This window comes from Chamaea fasciata, unplaced genomic scaffold, assembly GCF_029207755.1.
Source record: "Chamaea fasciata isolate MVZ Bird 193981 ecotype frontalis unplaced genomic scaffold, bChaFas1.0.hap1 SCAF_1, whole genome shotgun sequence".
NCBI classification, from domain to species: Eukaryota; Metazoa; Chordata; class Aves; order Passeriformes; family Sylviidae; genus Chamaea; species Chamaea fasciata.
The window spans coordinates 48601143-48614113 of record NW_027094086.1 but is presented as its reverse complement, the minus strand read 5'-3'; the positions used below and the strand labels follow the sequence as shown (position 1 = coordinate 48614113).

Sequence of the window (12971 nt, the reverse complement as noted above, 5' to 3'; positions counted from 1 at the left end):
CTGCTGGAAAGATGACATTTAGAAGTATTAAGTTTATAAAGCTGGTAAGGACTTAAGGAATTTTGGAAGTTTAGGAGCTTAGCAAAGAAATCCCTTCTCTGCTGGATAGGGATGATATGTAACTTTCTCTCAGATATATCTTCCTATTTCAACTTATGTGAAGTGAGGGGGAAAAAAATAAGTTTTTATATATCTGTAAACCATCAGTATAAGAAGAACCAAAACACTGAAGTGAGTAAGAAAACGATGTAAAAGGGCTTAAAATACATCTCCCCCACCGTCCAGGAGAGACACAGAATGATTACAAGACTTCCTTTTTTTTTTGTTTTATGGTGACATGATAAAATGGAATTATTTTAAATGTTTGTATTTCTTGTTTTCAATAAGTACTTGGGTTTATTGAAATTTTCAGTCAGAGACTGTCAAATATGCAGCAAGGTATTTTCATTTAGGCTGTTTTAATCATGGTGCTTATTTTTGAAGATCAGCTGTTCTGTCATTGAAATATCTCTATCAGGCAATGTTAGTTCTTTTTGAATAGTGTAAATTTGTTGTTTCCTTGTTACTGATGACTGAAATCTTTCTGACCTTTCACCAAAATTGTAAAAACTCATGCAGTTTTCTGGCGTGTAAGTTGCTTGACGTGCATGCTTCTGCTAAATCCCTAATATCTTCCCTCCACCCTTCAATTTAACATTTCATTGAAACGGAAATTGTCCTTCCTTCTGGAAGGACTTCTGGAGTCAAAAGAATATCTTTAAAAGCCCTGCTTACTAGTTAGGAACAAGAAAATTTGTTACTAAACAGCAGTTACTTAGCCTGAAGAGAATTCTTAAACATACATTGTGTACGCCTGAAAACAAGGTACCAGAATGATTAAGATCACAAAATGGCCAAGGCCTCTACTTATCTATTTAATAAAGCATTGCCTGAACTGGGCAATAAAAACTCAAGGGTGTCTTTGTGCTGTGGTGTACTCTTTTGCAAGTTAGCAGTATTTACCTATATGAAATGTGTCAAAACAATTTCCTATTGCTCTTTGATTATTAGTGCTTTGTTTCTCTTTTTAAGATAACTTTCAGACCTCTACTTGTTGTTCCAGCATCTCTTCTCTCCTTTGCACACCCTTCTCTCATCTCTTATTGTTTTCTTTGGTATCATGTACCATTTGGCTAAAACTTGGCAAAATTATCTGTTGTGTTCTCTTTGCTCATGTTCAGGGAGTAGTGACTGATGATTGTGTTTTACATCTTGTTGGCCAGTACACTCTTGGAACATGCTAAATTAGAGGGAAGGCCCATTGACTAATACAGAAAACCTTTTAAAAAGAGAAAAAGAAAACTGATGTCATCTCTAAAATATCATTAGAAGACTTCAACATTGTTTTTGAGCTGTATGTTGAAAAAGTTTCCAATCACAGGAAATACTAAGATGGTTTCCCTCTGTTTCACTCCATCAAATAAGAATGCCTTCAGGAAAAGTTTGTCTTTGACATCTTTTGCAGAAATGCTTCTATGAACTGTGTTTAAAGCCCCTCCAGTGGTTTTAAGTGGTGGAGTGAAAATCAGCAGAAGGTGAGTCAAAACGAAAGCAAACAGAGAATGGGAAGGAAACGCCATGTGGTTTCACATTACATGCCATCATTGCAGGCTTGGTATACTTGGTACAAATCTCTCTAATGGCTAGTCTGGAGCTGGAAAGGGTTGAATATTTTGATCCCTTAAGCAAATGAAACAAAATGAATGTAAGGGAAGATAGTATCCTAGTTTTAGAAAGCAAAGAATGAATATTCTTTTTTATTCAGTAGCAAGTTAATGAAGTCGCTAGTGAAATCCCCACATTTGGAACAAAACTTTTCTGTTGGAGACATCCTTGTTTAGGACAAGCAGCTGTAACCTACAAATAAGCTAGTCCTGCTTACAAAGACTGGAAGAATGTGAGTGCTTTCCTATACTGGTGTGCTTGCTGAGGTGCAGCAGAAATGTCTTCATCCTGCAGAAGCAGATGAACTTGGAAGGTAGAACTGTTGCATAGCTGAGATGGATGCACACTGCAAAACACAGTGCCAGGTGCTTGAAGGGCAGATGATGAACAAGGCAATGGAATGTTTGAGATAATCCTAAGAAAGGCTAGGTATGTTTATGGTGAGACTTACTGTGTCCTGGTGTCTCCATTTTCAAATGAGTGATAGACTTTTGAATTTTTTTTTTCCAAATTTGTCTCACAGCTCCAGGATTGGAGTTATCTGAATTAACTGAGACTCATGCCTGTTTAATACAGAAAAATTATTATAGTACATTTAGCAAGAATGATATGCACCATTCTTTCAGGATGTAGAAATTTCTGTTCAAGAGCAGTGCTGAAAAAGACCTAAGAATCATAAGGCTGCTGTCAAAATAAATACTAAAAATCTCAACTGGTCCCAGGGAACCATCGTGGTTTTCCACAAGGTGAGGTGTGAAGTCCTGCTCCTGGATCAGGGAAATCCCCAGTAGCAGTACAGACTGGAGGAGGAATTAATTGAGGACATCCTTGCAAAGAAGTATGTAGATATTGGTGAATGAAAAATTGGACATGAGATGACCATTTCCTGGGCAGCATCAGGAGAAGTGTGGCCAGTAGGTCAGAGGAGGTGCTTCTGCTCCTCTGTTCTGCTCCAGTGAGACCCCACCTGTAGTGCTGCTTCCAGCTCTGGGGCCCCAAACAGAAGAACAGTGTAGAAGTGTTTGGACCAGGTCCAGAGGAGATCACAAAGATATCAGAGAGCTGGGGCACCTCTCCTATGAGGACAGGCTAAGAGAGTTCGGCTTGTTCAGTCTGGAGAGGAGGAGCTCCAGGAAGAGTTATTGTGGACTTTCAGTATATAAATGGAGCATATTAGAAGCTCAGAGAGAGGCTTTTGCTAGAGCCTGTAGTGACAGATCAAGGGGTAGCAGTCTTAAGCTGAAAGACCATAGCTTGGTATCAGATGCAAGTAAGAAGTATTTCAGGATGAGGGTGGTGAGACACTGTAACAAATCACTCAGAGTTGTTGTGGACGCCTCATCCCTGGAAATGTTCACAGCCAGGTTGCATAGAGCCCTGTGCAGCCTGAAAGATATCCCTGCTCAGGGTCATGTGGACTGGAGCTCAATAATCTTTGAAGGTCTCTCCCAATCCAAAACAATCTGTCATTATATGAAAGAAGGATTAAAGAATATCCCCTACCTTGAATGCTATGTCTTTTCCTAGTGATCACTGTTAACGGGAGTTTCTGAAAAAAACCTGAGAGATCTTGGGGAAAATGAGGTGACTGAGTGACTGAAGAGCCACTTGGTAAACTGGAGTCTAGTGGGACTGCACGAGTCTTATCAATGGGAAAGTTTAACCAAGCTGTGATTTTTCGTACACAGGAAACGGGAACAGGGTAGTGGTAGGGCTCCAAGGCAAAGGTGTTTTCTGGATGTTGGCATTAAATTTAGATGGGATGTGAGGCATGTACTTATTCAGATGACATGTGAACACGTGGTTACTGCGTTCAAAATGTAGGACTTGGCCAGACTGTGGGTGAGCTTTCCATAACAGTCATTTCAAATGAGTTTGAGTGTGTGTGTACATTCAAGACCATAAAAGAAAATATTAATTTAGGGCAGCCCTATGGCCTCTATTGTGCAAGATGCCTGACAAGCTAATTAAGATAATTTCTCCTGGTCTTCTTGCCTATGAACACTATTATATCTGTCAGTAGAGAAACAATAGAACAGCATTAATGATAGCTGTTAGGGTAATAATTCTTGTTTAGTTAAAACATCATCCAACTCTTTCCTTTTCATAAGGGTGTTATTTAGCAGGTGTCGTCGTTTTTGTTTGTTTGTTTCATTTTGAATTTCTTTACAGTTTAATTGTACTTTTCACTTTCTTTATGTACAAAGGAAAAACGCAAGCTATTGATTAATGAAGAACAATATATATGTGTGGTTGTAATTATTTATACATACTTTCACTTTTTGTTTTAGTCCAAAGGTTGATATTTTCCAGCTGTCTTCTTGAAATCCTGTTGTTCAGCAAAGAGCTAATTGTTGAAAGAGGTCTGGGTATATGGCCCTTGAATAAAGGAGCTGCAACACTTTGTCAGTAATTGGACTTAAACACTTTAATTACTGATTTTTCTTAACATGGTAATCATGTCAAGTGTATTAGGATAAGACAGCATTGAGAATAAAGGAGAATTTGCTTTCATCTTAGGGTGATGTTTGGCAAAGAATAGATGGGAAATTCACGTCTGGGAAGAAGGAATAGCAAAGTAAAGTACAGTGTATCAAACACACAGCAAATAAATAATGTCTTCAGTTCCACAAGGTTTCTTACCAGTGACCCTGTGCTATAATTTGGGTAGATATAACATTACAGGGTCTTTCCTTGATTTATCTCTTTAAGTTGCTGCAACTGTTCCTTTCCTTTATATTTCTAAGTTGACTAATGAAGTTGCAAGAGGATTCTTGCTGATAGTGAATTCCTCTGTCATCTTAAAGTATGCCTAGCTGACAAGATGAAAATGATTCATAAGAAGTTCAATATCTCTGAGTTTCTGGGAGCTTGCAAATGTTGTGGTCCATTTTTCATATGTAGTTCATAGTAGAACATTGAAAGAAATTGCTTCTTAAATTATCTTTTCAGAACAAAAGTGCAATTTGTTTTTCTACCATGTAAGTTTTATGTTGCTTTTTCTGTGAGGCAGATGTCCCTTGGGAAGGTGTTTTGCATGCTTCATGCTGTGAGACCAAGAAAGCAATGTTAGTTTACTTTTGTAAACAAAATTTAAAAGTGGCTTTTTAAATAAAAAGCTTTTTGGATGCTTTTTTTTATTTTTAATATACTTAAAAAGAATGTCTGGAAACTGACTGTGTGAAAGTGGTCTATGTTACCAGGCATAGGTTAGTTGTTTTCCAAATAAAATTCAATGAAAACAAAATATTTCCATTTATAAATTGATTCCTACATCCTGTCTAAAATATCCTGGATATCTTTGACAAGGTATGGCTTGCCTTAGAATCTGAAAGAATCTTTTGGCCAGACTTCTAAATCATACCAAACTTTTAGCTTTTAAGATACTTATTATAATTTGCAAGTTAATAAAAATAGCCATTGCACTATTTAAAAAAAAAGCAGAATTGTCCTTTTCTGCCTTTATTTATTGACTATATACTTAAATGTTCAAGACAATAGCGCAGCAGTAATATTGTCTAGACAATATATTGGTTGTTTTGTCTGTGGTATCATCTGTTGTCAGAGAAAATGTCTTTGTGTGGTAAGGGCTTGAAATTGTATGGCTAGACAATGTATTTCTAAATTTAAAAAATGGTCTCATGTTTATGTATTATATATTTCATCACATAAAACTGCTTTTGCAATTCTGTTATTTTAGTTAATTTCTCCCTTGTGATCTTGACTGCTGGAATAAAGAAAATTAATCCACCAATGTTACATATTTTGCATCACCTGCCTTTCACCCTTTCTGAAAGTGAAAAATGTGTTGACTTCACTCAAAATCCAGTATACATCCTGAAAACCAACTTTCTTTATGTAGGAGCTCTATTTGGCAGTTGGTAGGGGTTTTAAAAGTTAATTTTAACTATGTAAGTTTGCTGTATTTTCTCTGCTCTGCTTTGAAAGTTAGAAACAGCTCCCTCTGGATGTCAGTCAGGTACCCCCAGCTAGGCTCTGTGCCTGCTGCAGGTGGGTTTGGGGTGTTAGGTACTTTTTTTGTTTGCTTGGGTTTTTTTCCTACCCAGCAACTTCTTTCTTTTGTTCTTTCCATTGTCTTGCACACAAGGTAGGCAGCTTCCAGCTGAAGTAGAGATTGCTCCTGTGAGCAGCTGGAAGACAAGGAGGTTGATGGTGGGAATGTGCTTTTTCTGGCGCTTGAGCAGTTTGGATGAGGAAGCCTTGGGCTGGTGTGCCAGACTGTAAGTCAGGCTGCTACAGTTGGACTTGCAAGATCTTAGTCCTGGCCTTGGCTGTGATACTTACCCCCTGTGGGTTTTCCTAAGCCTTGTCTAGATCAGAATGTTTCTCATGTTTAAGTCCATGTCATTATAGTAATAACTACTTCTGTTTTCTTGGATAAGATTATTCTGACTTAAACCAGTAAGCATGAAACAATTCAAGTGAAGACACACTAGAATGCAAATCCTGTGCAGATGTTGCATCAACATAAGTACATTATGTTTAAACATTAGTTTGAATTCATAAGCTGGGACATACCTGTTGGAGTTTTCTTTGGGTAGCTGAGTCCTTAGTCTTTGAGTGAAATTTCTGAGCTACAGGGTGGTGGAGGTCAGAGCAGTGTTCACCCATCCTGCTTGTCTCATGTTCCAAGGCATCTCCTGCTGATGGCTCTTTATAAAAAGAGACAGCCTTATTTTTTGTTACAATCCAGACGCACGGTGAAGGTAGAACTCCTGGTTAGAGGCAAAGGCCGCTACTGAAGACAAAATAATAAACTAGGTCTTCTTTGACTAGAAGCATGTTCAAAATTACAGTAGGCTTGCTTACTTCTACCTCCAGTCTATCATTCTTTGCCACTTCCTAGTCTGATTGGAAGAGCCACCTTTTCTTGCATATAACATCTGGTCAAAGAAAGCCTACTACCCTAGATAGTGTAGGTGAAACTCTTGACTATAAATATGCACAAATTTATGAGCATGTATGTTTTGCAGAGCCAGCCACATATCATCCATGATATGGTCATTGTCTCCAGTATGCTCTTGGAGCCTTTGCCTATCTCTGAAGTGAAAGGCAATTTAGAGGTACACAAATCTATAACCTCTACAGATTTAGCTGTCCAGGTACAGAGTGAGTGGGAGGAAAATCCTCCATGTTTGGCCCAGATAAAAGGGAGAATGAAAAAGAGAGAATGTTCACATTTCTCTGTACTTTGCCTCACTGATACCCTTCATTCCACTTCTGTTTTTAGAACTTTTCGTTGCCATAGTTAATTTTTCCTTTAACTTTGCAACCTATCATCCAGTGGGACCTTGCAGTTGGATTGCTAGGGCCTGTTGTGCACTGGTATGAGGGTTGTGCCAGCTGCTGGGGCAGTTCTATCTCCTGCCTGTTAGTTCCAGCAAGGACAGTAGGTGTTTCTTTAGTAATGAAGCCTTTGTCTGGGACGATCCAAATTGCAGGACTGTAAATTAGGCTCCTGCACAGGTACGATGTTCAAAGTCTGATACGTCTGGGCAAATCTCCCATGTCTAAGTCATTCAAACCTCAGAGGAAACAAACTTCTATTGAACTTTTCCATTCCAAAAAAAGTCAGGAAATAAGGGAAGGACATGAACGATTGAAGGATCTTGTGATTTTAGCAATTTCTGCTTTTCCTTGTTTTTCAGGTATTCCTTCAGAGCACGGTTGTTGTGATCTTGTAAGCCTGTTAGCTGGTTCCTCCAGTAGAAGGATCAGTATCAATCATTAATTTAAAACTATTTCAAAATTCTGAGTCTTGTAAAAAACACACACCAGAATAGAAATACGTAATATTTCCAATATCTTTTGACTCTGAAATGCAAAATGTTCACCTAAAAAGCATTTTTATACTCATTGGTTTTTCTCTGTACAGAGTCCTGTTTGGTTTTACAATGAGTTTGCTAGCTGTACCTTTATTAGAAAATAATCTGGGATCTGTTCTGCTGCTGTGAAATCAAAATCATTACCACAGTAGCCCCAAATTTTTTGTTTAATATGTTTGTATAGTAATGATAAAAGAAGGACTAGGTCTGTAGAATCATTAGGATTCAAAAGTTCAGGTTGCCTTAGTACTAAAGAGGATGGTTTAAAATATCTATTTTAATGTGTGGGCAAGCTGAGGTCTAATAGTACTGATTTATAGTTATTTTTTTGGTGTACAACTGCACAAAGTTGTGTCGTAAACATTGAGGTTCAAGTAACATAAATGCTTGCTTCAGTGGGGATTTTTTTAATGCTTCTTCCTTTCACGTTTCACGTTTTGCTCCTTATTAGATCCTTAATTGCAAGGTCATGTCAGTTGCGTTTTAAATGCATAATGATGCAGACTCTCTAAGGCCTCATTACACTAATGTTACTGCTAATTATAAAACTGAATACAGTGGGACATCTTTCTTTGAAATGTCATGGGTTGTTCATGGTAAAATAAGCAAACCCTGCTATTTATGACAGTTCATAAAAGATAAATTATATCCCATGATAAAAACCGCATATTTTTAAAAAATTGCATGTACTCTGCAAAGAGCACAGGGAAATTTTTTCGTTTAGTGTCCTTTATAAACAAGGCAGGTTGTTTTGTAGACCAGAAAGCCCACTCTTGTTTTCATACCAAAGCAGTGACCTGTTAAAGATGGACTGAATTAGCTGGATGTTATAGTATTGGCTAAAAACTCGTTAGCCTCTTTGCTAGTGGTTTTCATTTTTTTCAGTCTATGTCACATCTAATAAATGATTTTTCAATACCACCAGCTGAAAACAGCTGTTTGGCAGATGCTCTATGCTGTTTGCCCAGTGTACAAAAAGCCAGTATAGGTTCTGTGTCTCCGGTGACATGTGGAATCAGCTCTACACTTATTTGAGCAAATAGACAGCTGCCAGCTAATGGATCCATTAGCAAACTTCCCACAGAATATCCTGTCTTTATCACCGCATGAAATTTAAATGACTTTAAGTCATTACTTCAGTTGAAAGTTGAGAAGACCTTTTTGGAAGACCTTTTTGGAAGGCATTTGTTTCACAGAAGTGAAGGCATGTCTTTTCTTGACAGAAACAATTTATTTTTTTATGCTAACACTGAGAAGTGAAGCTACAGTAGCAGTGGAAATCTTCAGTGGTTTTTTCATCTTTTAATTAGCCATTTGTGAACGTCAAATTGTTTTTCTATGTTAGGTAGCATGGGGAGTTACTTCTTAGTTGGAAGGTTTTTGTGTGTTTTAGGTGGGAAAATATTTGCGGCCTTGCCTTATCCATCTGGAAAGAGACTTGATTCGCTTGTTCTTCTAACTTACTCTTTGTAGTGAAAAATCACTTCTGTGCTTTGTTTTAGCTGTATGAACAATTTCAGTAATCAGAAGTAATTAAATCAAAATGTTGCAAACTGCGCTTCCGTTAGTGATTTTCCTTTGCTGTACTTCTTAGTTATGGTATGGTTTGGTTTATATGAGAGGGTGAAAAGAGAGGAAGTCCCTAGAGCATCTTTCCCTTTCTGATCTATCAAACTGTTACATGTGACTGTCACTCCTGGCCTTACCTCATGGTGAAGTCTCCAGAAGGCAACTGGCGCATGCTGTAATTGTAACAGAAGAGCAAGATCAGAGGAGTATTCAGTTGGCCCCAAAAGGAAACGCAACCAGTTTTCTTGGGTGGTTTTTGTTTGGTTGTTTTGTTGGTTTTGTTTTTAGTGTTTTGTTTTTAATAAGGAATGGGTTTTGTTATCAAATGCATTACAGCAAGTGAAACAAACATGAGGCTCTCCCAGCCCTTGGTCTTCAAAGTTGCAGATGCTAACATCTAGTCCTCAAAGGGCTGATGGGTAGAGTATGGGGGAAAGGGAACACAGCATTTAGAGGCATTTGCAGGCAGCTTTGCTCTAAGGCATGTGGCTGGAACAGACAATTTATCCACCCGAGTTGAAATCACCTCTTCCTTCATGCCAGTAGGAGACCTTCCTTGAAGCACTCCTGACAATCCTGTGTCCCAAGGAACCAAGGAGTAAGTTCTGTAACTACCAACCGGAAGGGGCAGAGACACATTGGATAAATGAGTGGTTTCCCTGTGACACCCACCTTTCTGGGCTGGATAGACAAGGCTGCAGACACCCTGTGGGAATTTGTCAGTATGCTAAAACACAATGGCTTTAGGAAAAAAACCCTTGTTTTTCTTTGTCTGGTAGCTCATCCTTAAAGGAAAGCAGAAAAAAGACAACATAAAGACTTTACTGGCCACTTTTCAATTGTTGTTGAACAAAACTTTCCCTGTGATCTGGCACTCTGTTATAAAAAGGAGTTGGGAAGATATGACAGCAGTATTGACTTTACTGGAGCTCTCATCTTGTCAGAGTGTTTAAGGGTCTTCTTCATTGTCTGAGATATTTGTAGAGTATTGAATGACAATTAACTGTTGCCCTTCTTATGACTTCTCCAAAAAGCACAAATCCAGTGAGACGCTACTAAAATCTCATTTGATATCTACTTCCTGGAGTACTCTCATTCTTCTGTTGATTTCTGTGGACATTCTGTTAACCTTCAACTGTCCTTAGCAGTGATTATTTTAGCTTCTACTTGTTTCTACTTGAAAACATTCTAACATAGGTTTGTTTTCCTCTAGAAGGCAGAACAAGACAGCTGGGCTTGTAGTCCATGCCTTTCTGAACATGGTTTCCTGATAGACCTCCAGCAAGCTGCCTGAAACCCTTCTCCCACCAAAAACGTGTGGGCACAGTGCTCAGAATGAATAGGTGAATGTTTGTTTCAAAGAAAGAACAAGATGCTGAAGTTACTCAAGTAGATTGCCTCAGATACCAGTCTGGTGTGAAATAATGATCTAACCAGTGGGAAGTCTGTGGCTTGTGAATAAGATACCTTGGGCCAGCATTTCTTTAAAAAGATGTACTTCTGCCATGCAAACAGGAATTTCCCATCTGAATCTATTTCTAAAGAGTTTGGTGCGTCAGAGAGCTGTTGGCTTTTTATGACAAAAATGTATTCCTTAATATGTTCTTGCTGGCCAGGCAAAGGTTGATATAAATAGTTAGTTATTTCAGTTACATACATTTTTGATAACAAATGCAGTACTAGAATAATCAAATCCAATCTTGCACACCAGCTGCTTAGGGATTTTTTGTTCTTTATCCAGTAATTTATTACAAGACTAAACAGTACTAAGTTGTTGGGGGTTTCCCCCCACAGGATGGCCAGTCAGGGTTCTTTTACTACTTGCTCTTGGTTTATGTCATCTTCCCTCCCCTCATGCCTCTAATTCCTCCTCACAAATGCATATACAGTATTTTACTGCAGTTCACACCTGTAGCTTTTGCTTTTGAAAGCTAAGAGGTCTGCTTGCTCAATTTTGTTTTATGCATATGCAGTTACAAAAGTAGTTTACATTTTTGTCTGTTTATTTCTGAATGTCTTTCTCTTTGAAGTGCTGATTGAATCTCTGCTGCTAATCTCTTTAACCCCTGAAAGAAGATTACCTTAACAGTGAAGTGGCTGGGGAGGGGAGAAGCAAGGGAGAGGCTGATTCTGTTTTTCTAGAATGAATTCAGATCTTCAATAAGGGCTTTTCTTTGTGACACTCAAGCATACCAATAGTAAGTTCTTGCTGCTAACACAACCTTAGCGGGTGAGCACTTACGGGTGATAGTAGTTACCAGCCATTTGATCAAATCAGCAATTCCTTGGGCAGAATCCAGCAGTTTTACCGGACTTGGTAAATTGTTTACTGTCTGTTTTTTAATTACTTTCATTTATTTAATTTTTTTAAAAATCTTCATCTTATCAGCCTGCTACAAGTTAGGCAAATGCCAGAATGAAGAAAAAATATTTGTGATGGACATTTGGACAGATGTCTCTGTACTTCTCTTTTAATCTACTTGATTAACATTAGCAGTGTGCTGGACCTTTGAATTGTGTGCTCAACTTCTAGCCAAAGGCAAGGAATCAGTGCTACTGATTTTTGTAAAGGTGATTGGATTTTTACTCAATGGTAGCAGAAAACATTGATTCAGGTTTTTTAAAAATAGTCAAATAGGCCTCAGAGGAAGACAAGAATTCACAATAGGCAGCCACAGAAAGAAAGAAAGTATTTTGGATTACCGTGTCTATTTGCAGTGGTAGAGAAATTAAAAGTATGTGATTCTGGATGTTTGACTTCTATTGTGGATTAATAACTGGCTTTTCTACTGTAGATAGTAAGGTGGTTTTTGTAAAGTATTTAGGCACATTGCATTCCTATGCACATATTTGAGCCTTGCTCTGTTAACATTTGTTCATGGTTAAAAAGTTGGCAATAGTAGTATGAGAAGTAAAAATAATTGAAAAGGTGTGTTTTGTGATGATTCATTATTCTGTGGAAAACCTTAAATGTGATTTGTAAAAGGACAGTTATTTGACTTCGTTGCTGCTTGTTTCTGCATCAGTAATTGTATTACATTGCAGTACTAGGGGTTGAAATGACGGGGTGAATATACTTAATCTTTTTGAGCATTAAATTTTATAGGGTCTTTCACTGTCTGTGGACCTTGTTCTTTCCAGGAACTCTGATTCATGGTCCTTGAGGAAATTACAGTATCTTTATTATTGTAACAATTAGTTATACAGAGGGTATTATTTTCTCTCAGTGTGACTATATTAAGGCAGTATTTGTTTAGTAAAATTGACTTTGTTCAGTATTTCTGTGTCTAATAGTTAACAAGGTAAGAAGGAATTGAGAAGGAAAAAAAAGAATTAGACACACATTGGGAAATAATGTGTTTCCCTAATTGTTAGTTAGAGTCCATGAAATTGTTGTTGTGCTTTTCAAAATATGTGGTTTTCATGCTTTCAGACTCCTGCTGTTTATTTTTTTAATTGATTCATTAGAGAATGTGGAGCAGTTGATTTCCTGTGTCTGTAGAAGTTCTACTTTTGAAGTTAGAGTAGATTTTTAAATCCCCTCCTGAGAATAATGCAGGAATTTTAATGCCAGACTAGTGCTGCATCTAATAGACACTGCTGTTTTCTTCCTGATTTGTTTCCCAGCTGGGGTAAGCCAGGAAAAGCCTGCTACCAGTTGTCACCACCTGATAAATGGCAGGTGGTGACTTCTTAAGGCTCAGTCGGTGTTAATTGCTGGCGACAGGTCTCCTCTCTGATTCCCTTCAGCAGCAGGTAATAGGTGCCCCCACGGTAAACAGCTCTGGCACTGTCTGCCTGTAGTGGGAGCTGGTGGCAGTCCTGGGCTATCAGGGATATAAATTGTCACCT

General features: G+C 38.1%; 1 protein-coding gene across 1 annotated transcript in view; it reads left to right on the top strand.

The window, feature by feature from the left end:
- YES1 (YES proto-oncogene 1, Src family tyrosine kinase) overlaps positions 1–12971 on the top strand; it is a 49727-nt gene that overhangs the window by 20011 nt on the left and 16745 nt on the right. The window lies entirely within an intron of this gene.